The sequence below is a fragment of the Drosophila kikkawai genome, chromosome 2L, assembly GCF_030179895.1.
Source record: "Drosophila kikkawai strain 14028-0561.14 chromosome 2L, DkikHiC1v2, whole genome shotgun sequence".
NCBI classification, from domain to species: Eukaryota; Metazoa; Arthropoda; class Insecta; order Diptera; family Drosophilidae; genus Drosophila; species Drosophila kikkawai.
In genome coordinates, this window is record NC_091728.1 from 9,085,693 (window position 1) to 9,106,602 (window position 20,910).

Sequence of the window (20,910 nt, forward strand, 5' to 3'; positions counted from 1 at the left end):
AGTCAACATTAAGTGGCCGTCCAAAAGCCACAGCGAATATAAAAATCTATTATTTAAATCTGTTTGGCTTTCCAATATATATTTAAATGCAATTTAAATAGTGCAATGCACTTTATTTTGATTTCATTGGTCTGTAATTTAAATTGAATTCACATTTAAAGTTATTTACTACATTTTACATAATATTTTATGTGTCTTTAAGACAAAGTAAATAATTGCAGCTCAAATTTAGAACAAAACTTATTTGTTTAAATGAATTTCAATTAATCTTGTGACTTGTTTCATCAACATTGATATCCATAATTATTTATTCAGCCAAACATTTTAATATAATCCGATTATTGCTTGCTTAAGTAAGTTTTCCACTCGTTTGGATGCAACAAACAGGAGAAGCCCATGATTATCCTCTTGAATTCTTGCCAGATTCTCACACACGGAGTGGACATTTGATTAATTGCCCGTTCCTAGCACATGCTTATAAATACGCCTGCATCTATCAGACATAATGAATTCAATTAATTTACTGCTGCCAAAAATGTTGGAGCCCACATATAGCACACACATGTATGTGGAGTTGCCGTCGCCTCGTCCCGAAGTTCATCCTCGATGTCTGAGCATCATTATGATGAGTGATTGTTGGTGCTGGGAGTGTCTGCATGTGTCGAAGATTTTCCTCTGCCGATTCACGGCTACACTGAAGATAAAGGTTCTTATTTAACCATATAATAGAATAATAAATCGATAAAGTAGAACAAAAGATAATATTATATTATAAACTAAAATCGTTTTAAACATGATTTAAACTATCAATCCTTAAATTTGATTATAATTGAAATTTTGATGGTAGTTTCTCTCAGTATAAGTGATTTTTTGTTCTCATCTTTTCCATTGTTCATCGCACGTTCCTTGCGGTTTTATTAATGTGTGCTAAATGTGCCGTCTACTTATAATATACGATCTAGTCATTCATATATACTTATGCACTCCAGACGCGAATGGCTTATTTTTATGGAGCTAGAGCCCCATGAACTTGAGGCTGCCACACATATCCATCCCCATTGAGATTCTGGATGATTTGTGTGCCCACAATGATGCCAAGGCCATCTGTGTGAACAGAAGAGAGTATATGTTTATTTATCTCAAGTGCCAGCGATTTTCATGTGATTTTTCTCCTTTTGTTTGGGGCAGAACAATAACCCGATGGCAATTTATTATTTGCTCTACAGGAATTGAGGTCAACAGGAGTGTGTATAAAGGATGCATAGACAGAGACATTTTTCAGCTAATTGCCGGCATTGCTAATTCAGGCTGAAAAAGCGACCCACCTAAATCATGTCTCTCCGATTGATTTTCATTTTGATTTTCATTCCAGCCAATCTAATCGAATGCATTCTAAAAGCCGGGCTTTTCGGGAACCATTTTTGGTTGCCCATCGCATCCTGAATTTATATTCACAAATCTGCAGCGAGCGACATTTGAAAAGCCAATTTCGTTCGCATCGCATCGCATCGCAATTTTCCGCCTGGAGCCAAACTAATACATAATTAGTTCAATTTCCGCTCTTGTCGATGACAGGGAGGCATTTTCAAATTTTCCCAAACACTGCAGTGCATCCGTAGCTCTGCTTCTCTTTCTCGTTTCCTGGAAAATCCAAATGATGCTGCATTTTGTTGAAAATGTGCGCCTGACAATGTACATAAATTGGCTAAATTCATTAAATTAAATGTATGTGGTCAATGCCCCTTTGACGTTTATTGGCCAACATTTATTTTTGTAGTGTTCCCAGAATCGTTTCAATAAAAGTCTAATTTAAACAATGCATTCATGTTGTAACTCGAAAGTTTTTCCTAAAAAGAAAATAAACATAATGCGTCTATTTGCCACCTAATGAATTTTTTTCCTCCAAAAAAACTTAAAACAAAGAAACAAAAATGGAATAAAAAGCTGGGCAAGATGGCAAATGGCAAACCTGTGTCCCATGTTCGGCGTCTTCATTTCTTGGACTTTGCCAACTGGCAACTTCCAGGCAACCAAGTGGCAAATAAAATATCGCCAGGACATCGTAAGGACCTTTGCAGGGCCTTCGTGGCGCAGAGCAGCAAAGCTGAATTTTTCGCTTCTGTCTGCCAAGTTAAATGTAATTGTAATTTTTAATTTTAAGTGCTCTGCCAACGAAAAAATGTACAACAAAAATAATAGAATGCGGGAAAACGTTGGGTGCGCCAGCATTACAAATGTTAATTGCGCAACACATAACTCATCGCGTGGTAAAGGGAGTGGAAAGCGGGAAAAGTGGCATTTTCCTATCTGCATGGGTGCTCTGAATTTCGTTTATTAAGTTAAAATTTGTTTTCCAAGCCGCCTGATAAGCTGCAGGTGAATGTGAATGTTAATGCTGTGGAAATATGTCAACAAGGAAAATGGAATTATAAGTCCAGTCAAATATATTTATATATGTAATCTCTAACAATCCTGCTTTATAAACTTAAACTTGTTTTAATTATTAAACAAGCTTCTTAAAAACGAAGAGAAGCTTGCTATATTTTCTGTCTGTGCACCTGCTATCGAATGAAAAGGATATCTTTTGAAGGCAACTGCGTGAAAAGGGCTCTCAATTGTCTGCGCGCAATATAAACTTTCCGTTTCCTATGTCCACAAGTCCCTTTTCCCTTTGGCCAACCCCCTTGCACTTATGCCTTTTGTGCGATACTTATGGCAGGCAGTGTAACTGATAAGAGGGGTTGTGTTGTCCATCGGCTGCTTGCACTTGCTGCAGGACAAAGCATAAATTCGGCGTATAACGGCGCCCACATGGAAGCCATGCTGGGTTTTCAGTTTCCCTGGGTCCCGCTTAATACTCCCTCTTGACTGATTTAACCCTTGTTTTAACAAAGAATAGTTTATGTGGATTTAAGAAACCTGAAAAGGGATAAAAATTGGTAATTAATTCGCGCATTTCTTGTGGTATGAAAAACAGAGAAAGATAGTTAATATAATTTATTTAAATAATTTAAGTTTTCTTTTAAACAAAACTGCGGAAGTATATTTTTAAATTGTTATGATAAATTTCTAGATTAAGTATTGAAAAGAACTTCATAAATATAATTTTTAGCTTGCACAAGGGTTAAACTGCTGCCTACTTCCCTTGCCCTTCTTAACCCTCTTTCAACCCACCAACACCGTTCATTGTCCAGAGCTCACATCGCATTTCCCCCCCAGCAACTGCAATTGTTTTCTATGGTGCATCGATGTTACGGCCATGACTTGGAGCCCAGTTATCTTAGCCCTTTGCCCGGCGTTTTCCCGCACATTTTCCTACCGCCCCCCCACCTCGAAAGCATTGTCGGTTTTAATTCTCACCCTCACTGTGGAAATGGCTCCGATTTTAATCAGCTCGATATCGTTGATTGCCAGTGTGTGTTTTTGGTTTTTGCCGGCCACTTGCAGTTGATTATCACACACGGACTCGGGCAGTTTCGGAAATGCGAAATGCTTTATGGCCGCCTCATTAATAATCAGCGAGATGGTCAGTTATGGCGGCTAAGAGGCTTTAAGATGGTTTTCAGGCTCAAGAGGAACCCGTTAGGAGTGCAGTTTCAGTATAGAAAAATTTGTAATTAGCCAAAAATTGAATACCAGGTAACAGCGTGTCACATTTAAAACTATATAAACACTTTTACCGCTTTTCAAGCAATGTTTTTATTTGCGATAAAATCACAAAACCATTTTGGCCAAAACGACAGGCTCTAAGCGCCTTTGAAATCACAGCAGTGACAATATTCCACGGAAATATAATGCAAAAACAAAAACAAACACAAACGGGGACAAAAACGAGAGCAAACAGATAACAAATTAAAAATCTAGCGGGTTTGTTTACATTGTGCGGCCGGAACTTTGTGAAATGTGAAAGGCAGGATGATGGGGCATATGCGCGGGAATACTTTTTGTTTGTTACATAATTATTTCGGTTTGGCCTCTGGCGGATGTGGTCGCTTAACTGACTTTGCCGGGGACGGAAAACTGGAAAATGCATTTGATGTGGAATTTATTCCACCCCCGACATCCTCACATCCGCCATTATTCCCGCCGCCCCCTTTGGTAGCTGCGAAAAATTCAATAAAAGCCCCATGGCCCATGGCATGGTCAATTTTTCTAGCTAATGATTTGGTTTCCGCTCTGGCGACTGTACGCGTGACCCACTGCGGTTTTTCGCTCACTGTATGTGTGCGTGTGTTAAATTTATGGCTTGCCAAGTGGTTAATTGTGAACGCGAATTCGCGGCTTGGGCGCTGAAATGTGGATGTGCGGCTGGCTTAAAAGTGAAATGGGTTGTGATTGAAAAGAGCACTGTTGTAGAAGGACTAAAATCTAAATCCCAGGACAAAACCACCTAAATGGTTCTCCCTAGAATTTTATGAAATCTTTTTTAAGGATTGAAAGTGTTTCTGGAAATTCTCAAAATATCTGGTAACTAGGAAAAATCATTTTAAATTTAGTTTGATGTTTGGTTTACGAAAAGTTTTTATATTATATTTTTTGTGAACTTTTTTACTTACTCCATTTATTGTAAAATATGAAAAATACTAGTCTAAATCAGTAGCAATTTATTGTAAGGTTTTTTTTATAAGTTAAATTATCTTAAATGAATCTGAAAACCTCATTCATTGTTTTCAAAGTTAGACCAGTCCCTTTTGAATTTCGAAACAACTCTCCATCATAATTAAAGTCCACAACTAATAAGCTCAATCAGAACACGCTGCTTTGCATACATTTCCGAACTTAGCTGATGTTTCCCCGACCGTTGGTTTTGGATATTTGCCTGGCCAGAAATTATTGCACAGCGAGGAAAAGACTCTGCGTGTTATTCGGTGTGTGTGTGCGGGTCGAATAAATATTTTGGTTCGATCGTGAAATGCCACCTAATGAGAAATCCCATTAAAGTACAAATTTAATCCTCCAACTAATTTCAGAAGCACGCCGGGAGCAACACGCACATATACGGCTGATAGTTACGGTCGGAGATTTAGATTCCGGCTTACAACTAACAAACTAACAGGCACTGGAAAAAATGTTTTACATATTGAAATGAATGTGCAATTTTTTGAGACATCCCTTGTTCATGTAGGTTATAAAAATAAACGGAAAGAAAATTAAATTCTAGCTTACATTTAATTGCAATTTTTAAACTCATTTTTGGTAATATAATGTGACACCTTTTTTAAACTGCTCACAACCAAATCCGAACTTCAGTGAACCAAAAATATGCACCGACCATTGAATCAATTAAAAGTTTGCCACAGAGCAGCAGAGTGCATGGGGCAAGGATTTGAAGGAATCGGTGGATGTTTCGGGGATGACGATCAGACCAACTAGTTTTCGGCAAATTCACCCAAAAATTAACAACAAATCTCAGAGGGAACGGAGCGAACTTCAACTTCCACTTGTGTGATAGGTAAAGTGCACAAGTTGTGGCAAATATTTTGAGCGTACTTTATTGACCAATATGTGTTGCAGTACTGCGAGTGGGTGGCCAAGGGGGAAATGGGTGGAAATCCTACTGTGGGTGGCCACTCAATTGATGTGGCTCTTGGTGATACGGCAAACTTTGCCGGCGGCCTCCAATGGGACAAGTTTCTTGTGAAACTGACTGACTTCAAACGCTTCGAGTGCATGGAATTGGCATTTTTTAATTGCTCTACAGAGTTGGCCAAGTTATTTAGTCTTTTGACAGTATAAGTTATATGATGAATCTAAAGCTTAAGCACTTTATGATTCCAGTTGCTCGTTTGGAATTATCTTGAAATTTAAAGGATTATTTATAGATTTGATCTCTGCAATTAAAGGCATAATACTCTCTATAAATATATTTGCTGATATATTATATTTGTTTGGCATATTATTTACACAATTTACTGTAACAATTTAGAAGAGTTTGAATTTTACTTCCATTTCAAAGCTTTTTTCCCCATGTAGCCGCCATTTAAATTGATTGGGACACAGGCTCACATGTAAATAAAATCAAAGACAGTGCACAATGTCAGCTTAAATGTAATTGTTTGACATTTTAATGAAATTGAAAGACTCCATGCTGATGCAGCTGCAACATAAAATAAGAAGTAATTGGCATTTAATAAAAAATGGCTAAGGAAACCGAGAAAAACTTGGCCACGCCAGCAGGCTTGGAGGGTGGTAGCGGGAGGTGGTAGAGTGAGTGGCAAGTGGAAAATGGAAAACTCCACATGAGCGGGCGGTGCTTGAATCTATTTGCACTAAGTGTTCGTTAGAAAATGTTTGCATAGCAGCACTCAACGTCATTCAAAACACATGTAGAATCGTCGAAGTCTTTCGAGTGGGGCTTCTTGGGCATGGAAATTGGGTGGGAAATGCGGAAAATTGACGGGGAGAGAACCGAGTTGAGGCCGTGACTGACTGAAGGAAATCAAAGAAAATCAATAAAGGGCAAATTGTCGTAGGAAAACAGAAATGTGCATCATTTTCACTTTATGCAAATTGCGAAATGTGTGATGAAGTCGACAGGCTCCTCTACTTTCTCGTCATTTCATCCCTTTTGCAATCTTCATGAATGGATTCAAGTACAGGGAAAGGGGAAATGTGTGTGCCACACACACACACACACAGCACCAGCACCCTTGCTCTCCTCTGTTTGTCATGTGTAAATGCAATGGCTGACAAAAGGCATTTGCATATTTAATGTTATTACGTTATTTTGCATGGCACACAAAAATTTATGTTTGCATGCGACAAAACTCTCAGACATTCTCATGGCCCCACACTCGACGCATTCGGAATGCGCATATTCGTTATATTTCCCACAAATTTCATAATAATACCGTTACAACTTTTTTGGAAGCTCCGCCACAGCAGTACGATGTTGCTCGTACTTGTTCGCCACCGTCATCACCATAAATAACACAATTATTGTGTGCTGCCAGTTTGAATTTACGCCGTTCTCTAGTGGAGTAAATATTGAAAATTCACAGCAGCAAAAGTAGCAAAAAAAAAAGAACCACAGCCCAAGGAGAAATGAAAATGCCATTAAAAACACGTTTCAGATTACAATAGTGGTTGAATCTTCCTTTCCTTGCCCCGAAGCCATCAACGCAGACTTGGATAACTATGAATCGAATGAGAGTGTAATTCAACAAAATAAGAACCATTTTTATTCACTATTTTGGTTTGTTTATTTTCCCAAATATAAAACTATAATGACCGAAAGTTTTTCCTGGTAATATCAGCCAGGCCATAATATTTTATTTTCTTGCCTAACATTAACTTCTTTATATTCTTGCAAGCTTAGTGAACGAATATATATCTCTATCATGAGCTTCGGTCTAATTAAATCAAGTATTAAGTAGATTTTGTAATCTAAAAAATCTACGCTTTATAATTATATTTAATTAGGTCTTTAAAGTATAACAATCTCTACTTATTAAAGCCGATATGGACTTTTACTTGGCATACTTTTCAACGCAGTTTCAAACATAATTTTTGCACATGAAAAATATATAATCTCCGCAGAGTCAGCATTTATGATTTTAAATTCCGTATCATCATGATCAATGCTCCAGGCTTAATGTAGTTACACACAGCCACATCCACACACGCACATGCACACCCAGGCTTTGCCTCAAAGGAATCAAAAGACAAGGCAAGAGGCAGCCCAAAGTGTGACTTCAGTCACTTGACTTTGCCAGCGAGCCAGGAAACCAAAGGGCAAGTCAGCAGAGCAAAGCGATGCGATAGAATCCTGGTCTACAGCTGCCAGGATGTGCGAAACAAAGATACGTTTGGAGCGGCCAAAGAGTGTGCGAGGGTGCCGGATGCGGATGCGGATGGGGTTGGGGTTTGGGCTAGGGCTGGTGGTAAGGAGAGCGGGTGTCACCGAAGGGCGTAGCATCTTCTGGCCGACAATCATGGCAACCGCAAATCATCATAGATATTTCGAAAATTTCATTACATTGTTCGGCTCTGCAGAGGAACTTGCGAAAGGTGGCGGGAGGTCTTCCGTCCTTTTGCTCCCCTGCGAAACCAACCATTGACCCGCCCAGCATCTCTTGTTATTTGCCACTACACTGGGGAAAAAGAGAACATTAAATTGGTTATAGTATTGTGCTGGAAGTAGATGTAACTAGTAGAATTTGTATAATATTTATTTTCAGCCTGAAAAAATTACACTCATCTCGAAATTCATTTTAATAAATTTAAAAAAATATATAATTTGATTTAAAAGTCGCAGGAAATGAGTTTCTCTTAGTGCATGATGTGTGCACTTGGCTGAATGTTATCTACCATGCCAAATGATGTCAATGAATGGTTAGATGAGGTGTGCTTGTATATGTGTCTGTGTGTTATATATCTCGGCACACATACACACATAGACTCACCCACATACACAGCCACACATACAACAGTTAATGACGGCTCTGGAAATTCCCAGGCAGGAAAAGCCCAAGTCCCCGACAAAGTCGCCTTTCATTTCCACATTTTTCCACCCCCCCTCAAGCCCCTAGCAATTTTTTGTCGGTTTCGTTGTTTGTTTTTTTCCGGATCCCCCCTCTCCTTGCTGGCCTTGTACAGCCACCAAAAAAACCCATCCCAACCCAGCCCCTTTCCGCTTGTACCAACCATTCTCGTCTATTGTCTCATTGTCTGTGCGCTCATGTATGATTTTTTATTATAAATAAGCTTGTAGGCATGTGTCAGCTAGCTGGGGAAAAAGCTCTGGGTGCCAACTAAACTCTGGCCGTAATCTGAAATGGTAACGCAGCAACAACGGCGACAACAACATCAGCAACAACAATGTCTGGCAATCATGTTGTAACTGCTGGCAAAAGTAACAACAACAACAACAACAAAAACAGGAATGGCTAAAACGAGAAAATGTGTTGTGACATTAAAATTTAAGATTCCGAGGAAACATTGGAGGGAATTTCATTAGATGAATACTAAGGAAAATTGGCTTTAAAAAGGAAGCTGTCGAAGCGAAAGAGAAATAAAATGAATAAAGTTGGTGGTTATTAATAATGACAGCTGCAAATGTAGGTATTTTTATAAACCAGAGAATGGGTTAATAAAGAATTTATAAAGGAATTTTGGGATTTAACAAAAATTATTAACAAGGAAAGCTTGTAATCTTAGTATTTAAAATGGATCACATAAAGTTTATACAAGGAAGTCGAAGATATAAATATAAATATTTTTGATTGTTTACAAATATGATACATTTTCTGTTCTTAATAAATAGTTTGTCTTAAGGGAAACATAATTTTTACGTAGCAACATTGCCGCATTCAGTAAAGGCTTTAAAAACTTCTGGTCTAACTTGTATCTAAATTTGTATATGTAGAAAAAACGAATACCTATCTATATTAATATAAAATTCTTATTGGACTTATAGAAAAATTTCTTCCTTTTTATTTTTGCAGATCCCTCGCTCAGCCAGCCAGCCAGCTTTGTACACACAGACACAACGGTAAGTAAAACTCCTTATAATGCTAAAAAAAAAAGGAAGGCAATGTAAATGGCAAGTACTTTTATAATTTATTTATGAACATTTCTTCTTGCCGTTTTTGCTGTTACAACAAATCGTTGTTTCTCCCCGGGCAATTCAAATTGAGCACCCATAAATACCTTGAGCAATTGCCATTGGCCTGGCCTCGGCTGGCTGATTGTTATCTCAGCGCAAATCTGGGCAATTTAATAAAAAATAAAGACGCAATCCAAATATACAACGACACACACACACACATGCTTCATTTGTCTATCGGAACCAATTTGGTTTTACTTAAAATTTTCCAAGAAGGAAGAGCGAATGCGAAAACCTCAACCTTTCACATCCATACAATTTGTATTTCTAAATCGCAAACAAATCGAAAGCCACAGACGGTGAGTAGATGTTTGTGTATCGCTGGATGAATATCTCAATTGCAAAAGGAGCCAAAGAAATGCCAAGAAGGAGGCCAGAAGGCGGTGGAGTTGGAGTTGGAGGGAAAGAATACACATTGCCGAGGGCTTATTTGCCGATTGTGCGGCAATGCAACACTTTTTACTCAATCCCCGGGCTTAAATGAATAATGGCAAGCCCCGCCACCTTTGGTTCTCCTCAATTCGTCTACACCGAAAGAAAAAGAATTTTAAACTATTTATTTTTAAACATTTTAATTGCGATCAAGCTAGTTACTTCTTGTCTTAATATATAGAAATGTCATACAAAATAACAATTTAATTATTTAAATCATTAGTTTATATATCTTTTGATATGGAGGATGTATAATTAAGTTTCCATAAATTGCAGTGCATTTTCGCCTGCCTCCGTTCAAGCCAATTTCAATTCCCTCTGGCAAGCCGGTGAGAAATCCCACTCGAATCCTTCCTGGAAACTGTGGCTGCGTCATTTCCATCAGTTGATTGCCATTATGTTGTTAAGGTGAAAAGCGCAGTGACATTGTTGTTCTTGTTGTCGTTGTTGGTGTTGTTGGTGTTGGCACTGTGGCAGCAATATTGTGACACTTGCAACAGTAGCAAGGCCAACACCAACAACAAACACTGTGCAATGAATTGTGCCACCTTTGCTGTTATTGTTCTGCTGTTGAGTGGAAAATGAGTTTACACTTAAGTAAATCACTTTTGCGCTTTCATATTGACAAATGAAATTATCCCCGGGCAGCAGCAGCAGCAGGAGCACCACAGAGGGAAAAAGTACACCTTCCGCTTCGAGGCTTGCTCACGTACCACATTGCGTATACGCAATATCTGCAACCCAGAAGAAGAAGCGTCTGCTTGTGCATTGTTAACTTGTTTATTAGTGCGGCCTGCGTTGGACATCCCTTTCGACCTGATTCCGAATAACCGGGCGGTGATAAAGAAAATTTGATTTTGTATTGGCAAAAACAACCTCTGGATTGGGGAGGGGACGAAAAGGTCAAGGGTTGCACGAAGCATACTCAATTTGCTTGCTAATTTAATATGCAGGCTGCAGGAAAACCTACAGAAAAAGTAAAATAAGGGCATACCGAACACATTCAGTCCTCGTAATTGGATTTTGCAAAGTTATTGTCTACAGTCCGCCCCTTTCTTTTCCGGCCTTTTTCTTCTGGTACTCGCTGCATTTGAATATCGGAAAAGTTTTTCCTGTATAGGAAAAGGGTTTGAAGTCCGGAGTCCTGAATCCTGAGTCCTGAGTATGAGATATGCATGCTAAGTCATGGCTGACCAAGCATACAAAACTTTTAAATGACTTTTGCTTACTCTTCGTACCACACACACACATCTCTCTATATATATAAAACAATAACTTTTCGCCTGTAAGTTAAGTTTAATTAAAGCTAAAAAAAGAAATACAACAAAATTATAAGGAGAAAGAAAATTGTCAACTCCGGCAAGTTTCGGATTGCATTTTGCGACTTGTCGACGCAACTATTTCAATTTCTATGTCATTGCACGTTCGCCAAGAACAACTTTCTGAATTCTTCACTTCCTGCATGGCCCTCCTTTTCTTCCTGTGTATGTGTGTGTGTGTGTGTACGGAATATGTTAAACTTTTGGACAAGCTCAAAGCGGGTCAAAAAGTTACTCCTGTATGCTGTCCGTCGCTTTGCCGGCCAATTATTTAGTTAATTTAACTGATTTATGCCCATTTTGCATTTTGGCAAAATTTTGTAAAAACAAAACTTTGACATTTTTTGTGGATTTAAATTAGGTGGCGGGATAGGTGGCAGTCTGTGTGAACAGGCAGAGAAAGCATATCTCGTTTCAAAGCCAAACTCTTTCCATACTTTGCATAACTTGTCATCTGCAGAAAATTACATTCACGTCAACACGACGACGACAACGACGACGACGACGATTTCCCAACCAAAAGTAATTTTCTTTTTTGTTTGCGAAACTTATTTGGTACATACCAGGGAGGCACACACGGAAAATTCTTTGAGCTTTTCCGTCAGTCGCCTATCCCTATGCGTTGGAAAACTCGTTGACTTTTCCCGCGTTGTCAGATTCTTCTTTTAATGCCGCTGGTATGCCCTAGTGTTTGCCTCCAACAAACTCATTAAAAAATTGCCAAGGTCCCTTAAGAATATTGGAATATTACGTAAGCATTTTAAATGAACGTTTTGTTTTTTTGTTCTTGAAGAAATATTCTAGGGAACTAACTGCCTCAGGCATAAGCCTAAAAAGCAAATAAAGGAATTTCATTAGGCTCTTTTATTAAATTTGTTAATTATGTTCAGGCGATATGCTTAGGATTACAAACCATTCGATAGAGTATTTCGCACTAGCTCTCCTTTGCAGGAATTTTTGTTTTAACCACACACATACATAATATTTTGTAATGAAAATGTGCAAAGTGCAGGCATAAGTTGCAAGTTTTAGTCAGGCCCCCGAAGTACCCTCCACCGCCCTACATGGCTTTGAACCTGCACCTTCCTGCTGTAACTCAAAACTGTTTGCTGGCAGCTTGATACCGTGTGTGCCAGTGTGTATATTTATTTTCCGCTATCAGCTGCTTCCTGTTGCTAAGTTTTGCCAGCAAACTTGTGTGTAAAGTAGGTTAACAACTAAAAACGATGCAAATGGGAAATTTAATGCCACATAACCGAGAAAATTGTTGAAAAAATCAATTCAATTTCGCAGAGCACACATTATGCTGATGTCCATTGTAATCTCGTCGGAGCCTTTCCCATGAGCCGCACAACACTCAACTCCCACAACAATACGGAGTGATAGTAAAAATCAAATGTTATAGACACAGAGAAGGAGCAGGAGTTGGGTACTGTGGCAGGAGGAGAGAAGCACTTGGTCTGCCAGGGCCAAAACAATCTGGCTAACACAAAAGTCAATATGCGCCTGGCTGCTGCATTTCTCAAGTTGGATAATATTGCGGCAAGCTTTGCATGGGGGAGAATGTGGAGCAACAACCAGCAAAGCAAATGCACTCAAAATATATAAGTATTTTTTTAAATATAATTTTGTAAAATTCTCTAAATATTTCTAACTTTGCCAAAAGAAACCGTAAGCTTTTGGTTTTAGAAAAAGGAGTTCCAAGGAATCCTGAAAAATCAAGACAGTGTATTGAAGCCTTCACACAAAGTATCAGCTTATATTTAAAAATTTTCAACAGTATTCCCCTAATATCTTTTTTCCCCAAGTGTATACAAGGCAGAGGCGGCTTGGAACATCCTGTAGCGTCTTATTTTTTAGACGAGTGTTGCCCTCTTTTCACTGTTAATCGGCTGCAAAAACAAAATGTACTCGAGTGGCAAAAGTTCCCCAGCAAGCCAGGCAGCCAGCTAGTCAGCCAACTGTGAATGCAAAAAGGAGCCAGAAGCCAGAAGCCAGAAGGAAAAGAAGCCGTAAAAGGAGCAGGATCTGCTGGAAAAACAGTTGCTGGCTGGAAGATGTCCTAATGCGGTTGCCACACATCAGTTGCCAGTTGTTGCTGCAAATTGTGGCCAAGGAGTGCCTAATAGCAATTCAATTTGTTATTTAACGTAAGCTTCAAAGTGGCAACAGCCTGAAGCTGGAAGGGGGCTGCAGAGAGTCTTTGAACTCAAAACCATTTTCAATTGAATTAAAACTTTGAATCTGAGTTTTCAAGGCAAATTAAGTTTAATTAAGATATTTTTTAATAAAAGTAAACAGATAAAATCATGCAACACAATTTAAATTGCGTAATTTTAAGTGAATATGAAAGGCTTCTAGGCTTTCCATTAAAGGTTTTAAATGAATTTGTGAAAGTTTTTGTGATGGCAGAATATTTGTAACAAGCAAAATACCAATTGAACCAAGGGAATTTCAATCTTGGCAAGCAAGAATATCTATTTACTATATACTGTAAATATTTAAGAGTAAAGAGTGCTCTGTTTCATCTCCCTTTCAAATTTCCCACAATTATTCAAATTTTCAGAGTTGGTCTGAAATTTTTGAAGATTGCAATAATCGAAATTATTGCCAAAGTATTTGGGGTTTCCAGAAAACCCGTTGGGGATATTTGAAAGTGTTTTACCTGCACTGCAAATCCGCTTGGCCAAGGCAAGTGCTGAGCTGTTCTGGAATAAACCGAAGGGAGATGGGATAAATGAGCGAAAAGCTATTAGGACCTGCTGTAAATTCAACAGTTTATTGGCTTCTTTACCGAAAGTGCAGCCAAAATATTTTGCTCTCCTTAATTGAAAATGCACTTGGAGTGGGAGGCGCACATAAGAACGCCCAGAGAAATACCTCCCAATTCCACCCGGACCTCGTCTGTCTGGAGTATTTCTAATGAGCACTTTACAATTACTACATACCTCCTGAGTACGTTTAAGGGTGGCGCGGGAGTTCTTTTTCATTTCGCTTTCCTTCTCGTCGGAGAAGGAAGAAAAGTTTAGCACATACATATACACTGTGATCTACTTTATTTTCCAATGTCCTTTTAATCAAAAGGCAACTTGACCGGGCCATCAACAAAGTCATCCCATCGAAAAGGACTTTCGCAAGGAGCATTGAACAGCAATTGAAATGCCAGAGGAATTGCTAGTCCAGCAGGAGTTCTGCCGGAGTCCTGCTAAATTTACCTTGTCGAGGGCCCTTCAAGATGCACTCATTTAATTGAGTGACCCAAAAATGAACGAGCTGCACGTTTAATTTCTCGCTCTTGTGCCTCTCGAGCACTGATTGAGATCCCAGGCCCGGCCAGGCGATTGCTCTTTAAATATTTAAAGATTTTCCTCTGTGAAAAGGGCATAAGTGGTGACTGTCAGGAGTCACCAAAGGCACTTAAGTGGCAATAGAAAGAGAGCGTCATTGCAGTGGGAGTTGCACTGAAATGAAGGCGTTGGCAACATGCATTTCAAGTTAAAAAATAAAAATGTCTATGTAACATAAACACCTAATCAAAGCCTAAATAAAACAAAGTTTATTATAATTTTAATTAGTTATTTTAAAGAGCATATATTAAACTTTTGGTGTCGCAAACAATTTGTGAAATTTTTTCACAGCAATTTAAGATAATCATCATTTAATTGATAACATTTTGGAGAGATAATTAAACACACATTTTAATTAACATGTAACGTGTAAACTATTTTGTAATAATTTTGATTTTATTATTATTTCTGACACAACATATATTTAATTTTTAAACCGAGTCTCTGTACTACTTCCATGGAAATATTAAACCTAACTTTTGTATCTGCCAATACGGGAGAATGGGCTTTAACCTTGGAAGCATCCACCCGGAAACTCGCTGAGCAAGCACCGAAGGACATCATACAGCTGGCACTCTGGCTAATTTCGGTTCCTTCCCGTGGCTAATACCAACATGGAGTTTTCGGCAAACAAGGCGATTGCATGTTGCCAGCGAATTAATAAACCAGGAGTACACGACCACCCAGGAGCACTCATCCAAGTGGGAGTGGAGTCCGAGTCCCAAGGGCAGCCACCCAATGCCGCGCTAATGCGTGTACATAAAACCAAACTGTGATTTTCCGTCTTTCCTCCATGGTTTCCCCATTTTTTTTCTCGTTGATACATCATGAATTTATGCGGCTCGCAGGTTAATGATATGGATGAAAAGAGGCGGAGGAAAATTTGGTGTGGTAGGGAGCGAATCACAAAGTGCCCCTGCTAATTATGCGCATGTGAAGGGAGAGAGAAGGAGAATGAGAACGAGGTCATGATCCTGCCGCATTAGTTGTATTATTCTAATTAGGCGACGGACAAATTAATCGTGTAGCAAAACACAAAAAACAAAGGAAACAGAAACCCAATGAAGTGCGGGAAATACTCGTTTCGAGTGGAGCAAAGAAAAGCACTTTGGAAAATGGTCAAACATTAACACCACCAGCTGGTTTTATTCCCTTCTTCGCTTTTCCCTTCAGGTAATCGCCTGCAGTTTTTTCCCCTCCCTTTTCTTAGCGATTATTGCGGTTTTATTTGACCCTTAATGCCCGATGCTTGCTGCCCATGGAATTGCCAACACTTCAATAACAATCAACCAGCTATATCCCTTTTTCCCATTGCAACCACTTAATGTTTAATAACCAGTAGTTAAAATGTTGGAAACAGAATGCATGGCACTTCCACTCCACTCCGCCATTACTCGAGTCGACATGTAATCAATTTGATGTATTATGACTCGGCTCAAGTGTAAAATAATGACATGTCATTTATAAGAGTGAACTAAACTCCCTATTAAACGAAGCCAATTACCAATATTTGTATATCCTTGCTCAGCAAGGAAACTGAAACTTTCTGCTATAAAATCCTTCATTCAATTCAGAGTGATATTCATGACAGAAAGAGTAAGAAAATGTATAAAAATAAAAGTAAATAAAAGTAATCTTGACATAGTCTTTGGTAGAAACATAATTTATGTGGGTCAATGGCAAGTCCTTGTCATGGCTCGTCCGTGTGTATCTTGAGATACAAGTACCAGGACATAAATCAAATCAAAAGGAGGGTTATCACGTTGATCACGTAATTGATTATATAAGCTGTGTGTGTGTGTGTTGGGGACCAAAAAGAGGGGAAATGCCCGTTCTTGTTCCACCAAGTGATTTCGCAATTAACAAGGAAAAGTTAGCTCTCATTTGGTGGTTGGGGGAATATAGGGAGCACGCAATCCCCCAGCACGTGGGCATAAAAAGTCCGGATCTGGTAGCCGGGACTCGGAACTCGGAACCCCCGGACTTGGGTCCGGTCCGGTTGAATGCCATTCGGACTGCCGGAGTTTGCCATTGTTGATGCTGCCGCTGCTCTGGGACGTGACAATAAAGCGCCGAACCGTTAAACTATTGTGCGCCATAAGGATTAATGTCATTTACATAATTTGCCCATGTGTGTGTGGGTAGAGGGTTAGTTGGGTGTGGTACGGGGAGAGAGAACACACTCGTTTCGTCATTTCAGCGTTTCAGAGTTTTGGCCAGTCGCACGAACAGCTGCTGCAACATGATTGAGCTTTCAATTTGCTGAACCGTTCTCATCGGACTTTTGGTCTGGTTAGCCAGGCTTAGATGGGATTCTACACTAAGAAAAACGGAACTACTGCTGGAATATATTTAAGTTTTCGAGTTTAGTCTGTTTCTGAAACGACCATATAATTTTTAAATTCAGATCTTATGTTTAAAATAAAAGTATTTTTACTTCTTGTTTCAATGTGATTAGCTGTTTTTTAGTCATTGCCATCCCAAATGTTTCGTTAAAATTTTGCTGAAATTTCCAGAGCTATAGTTTGCTTTGTGTGTGCCAGTAGGACTGATTTGTTTAATTCGTTGTGTACCCGATGAGTTTTCCCTCTTCTGCTCATTTGTAATCAGAGTCCACACCTGTCTGTGGATGCTTTCTGTTGTTTTCCTCACATATAGCCTCTATACCTCATGTTCATAATTATCTTCTGACTTGCGCTCGCCCATGGGTGATGCCAGGACAACGGTTCGAGAATTTTCGACAATTACGGGACCACCGCAGTGAGCAGAGTCCCATAATCGCAGAGTTGTCTATCATTCGCATGCAACTCTGGTTTGAAAATCGTTGGGGCGTTGTGCGTTCGAAATCATAAAAACTCTGGAAAACCCACACCACCCCCTGACATGGCCAAGCCACAATGGAGTCTCATGTTCACGCATGCCGCTGGGTTCGTTAGGATTTTAGAGCACTATGGCAGAGTTGCATTTACCCCCACGATTCTGGCATATCTCAGTGGCGGCAATTGCATTGGAAATTGGATTAAGCACATGCCAGAAAGAAACCAACACATGTTGTCTGAGCAGCAACTAAAAAATGGGTTCAGATAGTAATAATAATATAATAATAATATATATTTTAGATAAAGTGAAATTAGGATACACAATTGAAAATACAATACAAATGAAGGGATGCCCAAAAGTATGCAGTGATCAAATCTGTTAAGAAACAGAAAACATTTTGTATAGCATACTTTTTGTTCACATTTTTAAATGATTATAAAACTCTTTTATATTAAAATCTTAAATCTTAAACAGTTTAAAAATGTTTCTAGCACTTCAAAAAATGTTGGCGACTTCCACGGTTCGCTCGTAATAAAATGTTTGCCATGTGCTGTGAAGACAGTGACTATTGCATGGCTGCGGCAGATTCCCCGGGCCACAGCCCCACCCGGCCAGAGGGGAAACAAGCGGCACCGCAATCATAAAGAATCATGGAGAGAAATTGTTGAACATAGTCGTCATATCTAGCCATAACTCATGCTTTGTGTGCCCCTTGTTCCTCAAATCCGTCTGGTCTCCAGCCACGCCTCCGTCGTCCTTGTGCGCTCCTCCTCTTTAATCTGAACTCGCATTTGGATTTTGGTTGCGGTTTTAGTTTTGGTTTTGGAGCTGGTTCCGTTGACGTGACGTGACGCTGGAGTTTTGGGTTGGCTTGCCCTGGTTTGGCCAATGACAATGACACCGTCATGTCTTTGGCAGCAGCATGAGATGCTGTTCTACCATTGTCTAGTCGGTTTTTTTTTTCGTCAATCCAGATATACATATGTACATACTATATATGAATATCTGTATGCCCTGTACTGTACGTGGAATGTTGGGAGCGCGTGCCATGGCTTACACGTGTCGGTGGTCATGTCAATTGTCCGAATGAAGTGCAAGTTTGCCCCATGTGAAAATTTGAGACACTCACCATGCGATGATCCGGGGAGTGACTCGAACTCTGGCATTGATTTCCCAACTGTTGATGAGCTCAATTGCCAAAGCTCTGGATGAGCTCATTGTTATTGGTGCACTGAGCGAAAAGAGAAATTGAAACGTAATACTTTTGATGAACTATTTTCCTCGTTAATTTGCTCATTACGGTAATATTCATATAATAATAAATTCAAACCCTTTTTAGATATTTTTGCTTAGATCCTCATAGTTCTTTTCACTGTAATCATTCACTAGTTTCGATTACATATCGCTGCCAGCGAAATTCATCAAACTTTGGCTGGCTGCTGAAATTGCGCTTAAATAGAGCTTCCCACTAATTAGGTAACTAAATAGAGCCTAGGATGATGACACGCCAATAGGGTCACTGACGATGGTAATCACGGTGATGCAGCAGCAGCTGCTTCTGGGAAATTGAGCACCATGGCGGCGAACACGTTGAACATTAATAACTTGTGATTTATGGCAGGAGATTAACTTTAACCCACTGCGACCCCTGCTGCTACTGCTGCATAGAATGGTGTTAAATTGGTCTCCGTTCGATGAAAGTTTCCCTAGCAAAGTGCTCGTTTGTGTGTGAGTGTGGAGGAAAAGTTTTCGCGTCTAATTTGGAAGGATGGGAAAAGTATTTGATAAATGGTCTGTATGATTGGCGAATAAATTTGCGTAAAGAGAGAGCTAAGCGTTAAGACGAATTCGTGGATTAAAATAGTCAACAAACTGAGGAAATTAAAGGAAACCATTATGTTTCATATAAAATGTTTTTACAATTTTTCATTTTCCTTGAGAACTTGTAACTTTGCTTACAAATCCCATTTGCCTAAGGAATGACTCAAAATTCAAGTGTATTTTTATTGTTGGCTAGTATTAACTGGGGATAAGAAACCCTCTTCAAGGGACAAACACTTGGCATAATCACCGACAACATTTGCATCTATTCCGAAACATAATGACAATGTCGGTCCCCGACCCCTCAGTGATTTCTAAGCTGTCTTTTGTTGTGTCAAGCACAAACAAAAAAAAAGAAACGGGAAAATTTCTGGGAAAAATGCTGAGGAAAATGGAGGAAAAACAGAGGAGCGTGCATGGAGTGCAAGATAAGTCTCTGCTTTATCCATTCCCCTTCGCACTCTCTGCTCATTGTGGCAACGGCACAATGCACAATTTTTACGCGCTCTACTTCATAAATTAAATAGCAGTCTCTCTCGGTGTATATGTGTGCTTGTTGTGCCTCTGTATATGTGTGTGTGTGTGGGCCTCAACACACACGCATTGTCTTGTGCGGTTGTTAGAAAACAAAACGTCAAGAAAAGTAATTCATGGCACAAAAGCCACGGGCCGCGAAAAAAACGAGACTAGACTAGACTCAATCCCAAATGCAATGTGACAAAGTTTCCAACGAGCCATTACCGAACATCCACAGCCACCCATCATTATCCCGTTTTCGAACATTATTATTTTAACAAGAGCAATGCACCTTGGCTGGCAGTTTAAAGCTGTTTGAATTGTAAGGAAACGAACACGGAAGTCCTTAATACGAGATGAGATGATGATAAACAAGATGGGAAACTAAATACTGGAAGCCGAAATTTGTATACCCTTGCAGTTGCCAAAGGACCTTGGCTTTGAATAAAAAAACGATCAAATCTCAGCCAAAAATGCATTAAATTCAGTTTGAAAAACTTTTCTAACCTAGTTTTTACTAGCTTAACAAGTCTGCATACTGTATTTAACATTTTAAGAAATTAAAATTTTTGGTCATTTTTGAGAATTTTAATGATGTAACCCTTATCAAATTTTGAAAAATTTTGAAATTTTTTTTTTTTTTGTTTGATGGTTAGAAAGAAGCGCCTGTTAATGCTGATCAAGAATATATATGATTTATAGGGTCGGAAATGACTCCTTCGCTGCTTTGATAGCTTTTGACTGAAATTATAATAACCTGCAAGGGTATAAAAAGAACATAAAATTAAGGCAACTAAAGGAGTTATTTAAAACAAAATCTATTAAATTTATTAAAAGGGGTTTCCTGTTAGGAAAAACAAATCCCAGGTTATTATTTTATTATTTTACAATAATTTTATTATTATATTTAAATAATGCCAATATTAATGGATAAACATTTCAAGGTCGATAATATTTTAACCTTAAATTTACGACATTTTCCGCCACAAAGGTGCAATGTTTGTACCCATAAAGTAAAGCCAAAATGACAGCAATAAATGAAAAGTAA

At 39.0% G+C, this 20,910-nt stretch overlaps 1 long non-coding RNA gene across 1 annotated transcript; it reads left to right on the top strand.

The window, feature by feature from the left end:
• Window positions 1-11,785: 11,785 nt before the first annotated feature.
• LOC138929684 (uncharacterized) lies at window positions 11,786-13,571 on the top strand. The gene is made up of 3 exons (XR_011445925.1): window positions 11,786-11,880; window positions 12,652-13,107; window positions 13,167-13,571. It is a non-coding gene; the product is annotated as an uncharacterized lncRNA (long non-coding RNA).
• Window positions 13,572-20,910: the final 7,339 nt, after the last annotated feature.